Source organism: Dasypus novemcinctus, unplaced genomic scaffold (assembly GCF_030445035.2).
Source record: "Dasypus novemcinctus isolate mDasNov1 unplaced genomic scaffold, mDasNov1.1.hap2 scaffold_204, whole genome shotgun sequence".
Classification (NCBI taxonomy): Eukaryota; Metazoa; Chordata; class Mammalia; order Cingulata; family Dasypodidae; genus Dasypus; species Dasypus novemcinctus.
The window spans coordinates 111698-119475 of NW_026688178.1; positions in this window are offsets into that span (position 1 = coordinate 111698).

Consider the following 7778-nt stretch of genomic DNA (forward strand, 5'->3'; position numbering starts at 1 on the left):
TCTTTCCCACTCAACTCTGTAGGTTATGACAGGATATATAATGGCCTGTATCTTTCATAGCAATGTTACTCAGGACAATTCTAAGTCCTGAAAATGCATCTCTTTTTCCCTCTCCCAACCTTCAGCACCTCCAGTGTCTCCACGTCAATGAAATAATTTCTTCCATTACTAGAATCACAATAAGCCTATAGTAGAATACCAGCAAGTCCACTCTAGTCCATTCTTTATTCACCAATCCTGAGGATTCTGGGATGGTGATACAACTCCACATCTAATTGAGAAGGGACCTTGATCCCATATGGCTGATGGATGGGACTCTTGCTTGCAGTTGAAGACACTCTCAGTTACTTGCTATGGTGGTTGTCCATCCTCACCTCTTTGTCAGTTGTCCAGGGTGAGTCCAATGAACTAGAAAGTAGGTATTGCATCTCCACTGAGGCTCAGGGCCCAGCCGGCACATGGAAAGCCCAGAGATTCAAATCTCTTGGATGTATGCCTACCAATGTCAGCACCAACTATAGGTACAAATAGAAGGGACAGAGGAGGCATGTGTAGAGAAGTCACATCTAAGTCCAACTTTGTCACACTAGGTTGCACAAACTCCAAAGTAGGGCCCATTGGAGAGACACCAAACTCTGAAATCTACCTGCCATGACTCTAGGACCTGGGTGTCTCCAGAGCCCTCAGGAGCCCCACTATTTGGGGTAGAATATACTTTGGTAGTCTATGAGATTCGGCTGAGGCATACATGAGCATTACCTCTGGGATGACCTCCCAACTAATTTTGAAGACTCTTAGCCATATAAACTCATTTGTCTTTTCATTTCCCCCCTTTTATTCAAGGTCTTTTTCAAGTTGCATCACCAGCCAGTGCTTGGTAATAAACTCTCAGTGGCAGAGAAGCTTATCCCTGGGAGTCACATATGGTAATATATTTATGTGCTGAGTTTGGCTTACAGAGAGGCCACATCTGAGTGACATGGAGGATCTCAGGGGGTAACTCTTAGGCACCCTACAACACTAGGCTAAGTTTCAATTTCAAGAGCAAAGGCTTATAAGCATAGTCATCAATATCAGGGGTCCATCAATGGACTATCCTTCTCTAGTCATTGCCTCCATACTTGGGGAATGTTGATATTCCATTAGAGAATGTGGCAGAGCTTCCCAGGATGGGAATTCAATATTCTTTCAGTTATTGCATGAATCTCCACTCACTGTGACAATGCCCCATGAACATTCCAGCACATGTATATACCTCACATGTATGTCCAGGTGAACTTCCTTCCATGTATCCCACATCATTGACACCCCACACCAATGATGCGCCTCCACCACAGTTGTAACCCTTCTGTGATACAAAACTTCTTCAAAATGAAGCCAATAATATCACCAAATGTAATTAATAGGAAAATGAAATAATAATAATGGGTTTAAACACAAGAAATAAAATATATAAACAGAAAAACAAAAACTAAAATAAAGTTTAAAAATTGGGGTATTCAAATAAAAAATATTTTTAAAAAATGAATACTTTTTTTGACATTTTGCCTTTCATCACTGTAATATCTGTTGTCCTGTATGTACAGTGGAATTTTCTTTCATTTCTTCCTCAATGTCTTACTTTTTTCATTTTCTCTTCAAATAACTTTTAGGTCACAGTAAAGTCACAAACAGAATATAGAGGATTCCCATATACCCCAAATCCTTCCCCTTTCCCCCCTTCCCTATTAATAGCCTTTTTACATATGGATGGTACATTTGTTACAACTGATGTAGAAATATTGAAACATAGCTACTAACCATGGTCAATGGTTTACATTATGGTTTACACTTTAGACCACACATTTTTATAAATTTTTTATGAAATTTAACATGGCCTATATCCATCATTGCAAGATCATGCAGAACACTTCCATTGTTCCCTAAATATCCCCCTTCCATATATTCTATTCTTCCCTCCCTCTCCCCATGGGGTCCACTGCAACCACCAGACTTCACTCCTTGAAGGACAAGATTCATAGATACTTGCAACAATGCTGAGGGCTTGACACACTAGTCTGTCTTTCCCTATAAGAAACTGTGTGTGCTCTCAAGAGGCACCCTCCCCTTATTTTGAGAACTTATTGGGCCTCCCCAGGATGGGAGTCTATTTCCCACTCATTATGTGGTTCTTTCCCCAATGATACAACACACTATGATGAAATGATCATTTGCCCTTTCTCTAGAAGACTGTCCCAGGTGCACCCTGTCCCAAATGACCCCCATTCAACACCCTAAACTAGTAACCCTTTTCATATTGCCAAAAGAGCTTTCTCAACATTGTAATTTCAGCCACATACCTACCAATCCCCAGTGTTTACCTCCTCCCTCCCTCAACAATCCCTCCAGTTCAATGGAGCATCCAACAATCCTCCCCACCCTGTCAAGCTTGCACTGCCCAACCCAATAGTAGTAACCCTGTACCCCTGCCATATTCCTTCACTGCACAACTACTCATTTCCACCTTTTCATAGATTTCACATATATGGGCATTAGTTAACAAACTTCTCCCTTTCTATTTCATGTAACCCTATTTTTCAGACCCTTGCTCTCTGTCATCTTGATTTGCTAAATTCATATCAGAGAGGTCATGTAATATTTGTCCTTCAAGACTTGACTTGCTTCATGCAATGTAATGTCCTCCAGATTCATCAGTTTTCCCATGCGTTAGTACTGTATTCTTTCTTATGGCTGAGTAATATCCCATTGTATGTATATACCACATTTTATTTATCCATTCATCTCTTGATGGGCATTTGAGCTGATTCCAACTTTTGGTAACAGTGAATAATGCTGCTGTGAACATTGGTGTGCATATAACTGTTTCTGTCCTTACCACCAATTCTTTTGGTTATATATCCAGAAGTGGAGTTGCTAGGTCATATAGAAGATCTATAGTTTCTTTGAGGAATTGCCAAAGTATCTTTCACAATGGCTGGGCCATTCTACATTCCCACCAGCAATTGATGAAGTTTCCCATTCCTCCACATTCTCTATATCATTTGTAGTCCTCTGTTTTTTAATGGCCACCAGTTCAAATTATGTAAGATGGTATCTCATTGTAGTTTTGATTTGCATTCCCTAATAGCTAGTGATGTTGAGTATCTTTTCATGTGCTTTTTAGCCATTTGTATTTCTTCTTTTGAGAAGGGTCTGTTCAAATCACTTGCCCATTTTTTAAATGAGTTCTTTATTTTTGAGATACAGGATTTCTTTATATGTGCTCCATATTTGGCCCCTATATGGTTACCAAATACTTTTTCCCTTCGTGTGGGCTGTCTTTTCACTTTCTTGGCATACCCCTTTGTGATGCAAAAGGTTTTAATTTTGAGGAGATCCCATTTATCTATTTTTTCTTTTACTGCTCATGCTTTGGGTGTAAAGTTTATGAAGCCATTTCCTATTACAAAATCCTGTAGATGCTTCCTAATATTATCTTCCAAGGTCTTTATGGTCTTGGCTCTTGTATTTAGATCTTTATTCCATCTTGCATTGATTTTGTATAAGGTGTGACATGGTGGTCCTCTGTCATTCTTTGGTTATGGATATTGAGTTCCCTGCCTTCAGTTTTATTGAGTATATACCAAGAAGTGGGATTGCTGGTTTTATGGTAATTCTATTTTTAACTTTCTGTGGCATTTCCAAGCTGGTTTCCAAAGAGTCTGTGCCATTTTACAATGCTGCTAGCAATATATTAGGATTTGTATTTCTTTGTATCTTCACCAACATTTACTATTTTTTGTTTTGTTAGTGATAGCCATCTAGTGGATGTTAATTGGTATCTCACTGTGGTTCGGATCTGCATTTCTCTGATAACCAATGATTTTGAGTATCTTTTCAGGCTTTTTGTATATCTCCTTTGGAGAAATTCTACTTAAATCACTAGTGAAGACTTACTGTCCTTGACTTCACTGCATTGGGAGTTTTTTTTTCCTTAAGCAATTTTATTAAGATATATTCACATATTATATAATCCAACTAAAGTATTCATTAAATGGCTTTTCTAAAAATGAATGCATTGTGCATTCATCTCTGCACTCAATTTTAGGGCATTTTCATTACTCCAAAAAGAAAAGGCTCTTACCCATTAGCAGTAAGCAATCCCTCTGTCCTTCCCCTGCCATTCATAACCACTAATCTAATTCCATCTCTATAAATTTATTTTTATTTACATTTCATATAAATGAAGCCTAACAATATGTAGTACTTTGTGTTTGGTTTATTTCAGTCAATTTTTTTTTTACCATTGATAGAAAAATATTAATATTTTACTATTCTCTACAGTCCATTGATTGCTTTAGGTGTATTTTCACCCAAATACCACCCTACTTTTTAATATCATGTGATATTAACATACATTTGTTCTGATTCAGGGAAGAATATGCTTAAATTTGTACTATTTTTTTAATATACTTTTAAAAATTTTTTAAAGAAACGTAGATTACATAAATATTACATAAAAAATTTAGGGGACTCCCATATGTCCCAATCCCTAGCCCTCATTTCCCACATCAATAATATCCTTAATTAATGTGGTACAATTGCCACAATTGATGAACACATCTTGGAACATGCCACTAAGTGTTGATTATAATTTACATTATAGTTTACACTCCCACATTTTTGTAAGTTATTACAAGATATATGATGGCCTATACCTGTCACTGCAATGTCATTCATGACAATTCCCACGTCCCAAAAATATCCCTAAATTATACCTATTTTTCCTTCTCCCTCCCCTCAGAACCTCCAGTGGCCACTGCCTCCACGTCAATGATAAGAGTTCTTCCATTGCTAGGATCACAATAAGTCTATAATAGAATAACAGTAAGCCTCCTCTTGTCCATTGTTCATTCCCCAATTCTGAGGATTCTGGGATGGTGAGGACCACTCTGTCTCTAGTTGAAAAGAGGCTTAGATCCCATGGGATCAATGGATGGGACTATCTTGGGTGCAGTTGCAGACTCTCTGTTCCTTGAGATGGCTGTTGTCAATTATCATCTGGTTAGTTATCCTGGGTGAGCCAATGAACTGGAGAGTAGCTTTTGCAAATCTGTTGAGATTCAGGGCCCACCTGGTACATGGACAACCCAGAGATTTGAGTCTTTAGCACTAACTACAGGTTCAAATGGAAGAGGCAAAAGAGCCATGTTAGGAAAACCACCACTGAGCCCAACTCTGTCATATAGAGCATAAATTTGAAGTAGGGCCTGCTGGTAGGGTGCCAAAATCCTGAGCTGTCTGCCCTGCCTATAGTGTCCATTTGTCAAGGAAGAGAAAAGGCAACCTACTCAATGAGAGAAAATATTTGATAACCATATATCTGATAGGGGCCTAATATCTAGAATTTTAAAAGAAACCCCACATCTCAAAAATAAAAGAAACATACAACCCATTTTTTAAATATGGGCAAAAGATTTGAATAGACACTTCTCTAAAGAAGAAATACAAATGTCTGAAAAGTGCATGAAAACATACTGAATATCACTAGCTATTAGAGAAATACAAATCAAAACTACAAGAGATATCATCTTACACACATTAGACTGGCAACTATTTTAAAAACAGGACTACAAGATTTGGAGAGGATGTGGAGGAATAGAAACCTTTATCCATTGCTGGTGGAAATATAGAATTGTGCAGCCATTGTGCACAGTTTGATGGTTCCTGTGCTATAGAAGCTAACTATAGAGGTGCCATATGATCCAGTAATCCTTCTGCTGGGAATATACATAGAAGAATTGGAAGCAGGTCCGCAAGCAGATATATGCACACCAATTTTCATATCGGCATTATTCGCTATTGCCAAAAGTTGGAAACAATCCAAATGTCCATCAAGAGATGAATGGGGGGGGCAAGATTGCATCTGAGTGATAATCTCTCCTGCAAAGAAGAGGCTGAGTAGAGTTGGAGTCCTGCTGGACTAGGCTAACTCAGGTGCTTGCAGGGCAGGAGGTGTCTGGACGTCAATTTAGTGGGATGGTGACAGAGGAGATTCTTGCAAGAGGTAGAATTTTGGGTCTCTTTCATGGAGGTTGGGGTTGTGGGTGGGACCCTTCCCCCTGGGTCTGGTGGCCCGGCACTGGGGATTCCTGAAGGCTTTGCTATGCTGGGGAGTTTCCAAGCCCTGAGTGGGCTGTTTCAGGGGCTTGCTGTGTGGGAGGGGTCTGGAAGTTGATTTGGTGAGACAGTGATGGAGGAGATTCTTGTGAGAGGTGGACTTTTGCATTTCTGACATGGAGGTCAGAGGTTCTAAGTGGAGCCCCTCCCCCTAGGGCTGGTGGCCAGGCCTTGGTGATCCCTGGAATCTTTGTCATGTGGGGTGTTCCCAAACCCTGAGTGGGCGGTTTCAGGGGCTTGCAGGGCAGGAAGTGTCAGGATGTCGATCTGGTGAGACAGTGACAGAGGAGATTCTTGTGAGAGGTGGAATTTTGAGTTTCTGACATGGAGGTCAGAGGTTGTGGGTAGGACCCCTCCCCCTAGGGCTGGAACCCAGCTGTGGGGATCCCTGAAGGCTGTGTTATGCTGTGGTGCTCCTAGGCATGCTGTTAACTGGATACAGGGCTCCCAGGTCTGTGTCCCCTAAACCCTGGTGGACCACACTTCAGAGACTCACACACCTTGAGTCTACAATATCACAGACTTCCCATTCCTGAATATACCGAACCCTGAGGTCTATCTGAGGTCCTTGATTAACCTAGCCCTTGGAGTTTGTGTGGTTTTTTTTTTCTCTCTCTCTCTCCCTGAACTTGGAGGAGTATACCAGCTGTCTTGGGGAGAGTCTAGGAAGAAAGGAGAGGTGAATCTGCTGAGAAAGCCCAATTTACCTAAACATCCAGGGATAGGAAACTTGGTCTGGGAGAAGGTGGAGGCAGAAAATCAATTAGACCTCTCCTAGCACATCTAATGACGAGGAACTGTAGGAGATGCTATCCAAGCTTCCAGTAGCATATTTGGGGTTGCTGGTAAGTTGTAGGTGATCTCACATTGGAAATAAAGAGCTATAGTCTTCTGTGTTGAGTTGGTTCAAAAAGAACCTACTTGAATCTCCTACTGGACCTCTCAGGCAGCTTTCCTGCTGCCCTGGAAGAGAGAAGTGAGGAAAGGAGAAAGGGGGAAGGTCAGATCCCTAAGTGTATTATTTAACTGCAAAGAGATTCCTAGCTTAAAACGTTGGTTCTTTTTTTTTTTGTCTTGGTTGCTAATATTGCATTGTCTCCTGGTCTTTTCTCCCATTTTCTCCCCCAAGGTCCTTTTTCATTTCTTTAGTTTTTTTTTTTCTTTTTCTTTTTCTTGTTTCCCTCCCTTTTCTTTGCCCATCCCCTTTCTCTCTTCTCTTTTCCTTCTTATTTTATTTTATTTAGATAATAGGTGCTGCAGGGAGCACTTAACATTTGGCTGTGTTTCCTCATCCTCCATTTTCACTTTTCTGTATGTATTGATTTTGGCCACCTACACTATCCCCTTTCCCCCACATCTTTCTATCCTCCATCATCTACTGTTTCTCTTACATTCCACTTTCCTTTCTTTGGCCCCTTAATTGTCTGACATTTAATGTCTAATACCTTTGTTCTGTTTTCTGTCTTTTATCCACTCTTAATATTATTGTCTTTCTTTTCTCTTTCCCTCTCTCATTAAAACACTGGCTTTTTATTTCATACTATATTCCTCCCCATATTCAGTTGACTGTCTCATTATAGGTACTTTACTTACAGCTATAACTCTACACAACTTACATG